Source organism: Lipotes vexillifer, unplaced genomic scaffold (genome assembly GCF_000442215.2).
Source record: "Lipotes vexillifer unplaced genomic scaffold, Lipotes_vexillifer_v1.1 scaffold1798, whole genome shotgun sequence".
Lineage (NCBI taxonomy): Eukaryota > Metazoa > Chordata > Mammalia > Artiodactyla > Lipotidae > Lipotes > Lipotes vexillifer.
This window is the reverse complement of record NW_006789032.1, coordinates 513,574-514,098: the sequence shown is the minus strand read 5'-3', so window position 1 is coordinate 514,098 and position 525 is coordinate 513,574.

Genomic DNA, 525 nt, shown 5'->3' with positions numbered 1-525 from the left:
TCAGTTATGCACACATTTTTGTAAGTTAAAAAAGACTGATGTAACTGAAACTGTATTTGCAGTGTTAGCAAAGAAAGAAAACGTTGATTCACTGGAAGTGTCGTTCGACTACATGAACTATAAAGTTAAACAAATATGTAACAGGTCATTACTGGCAATGGACCCATATTGATTGGTTCCCACCACGGGGTTCAAGGAGATACGGGTCTCACCAAAGGGTTGCACGCACGCGGCCCCCACGGGAAAGGGGGGGGCATTCACCAGGCCCCCACAAGAGGGGGTGTATCCACAAGGCCCCCAGGGAAGGGGAGAATTCACGCGGCCCCACGGGAAGGGGGTGTATCCACGCGGCCCTCTCCACGTAGCGCCGCCTAAGGCCCTCCCCGGCACCCACTGCCCGCGGCCCGCCGCCTTCCGGCAAGATGGAGGCCGCGCCGCCGCCGACGCGCCTGACGCGGGCCCGTGACGCCCGTGACGCCCGCCGCGCGCCGCCGCCCCTCCCCCGCTCCCCTCCCCCCGCCGTAA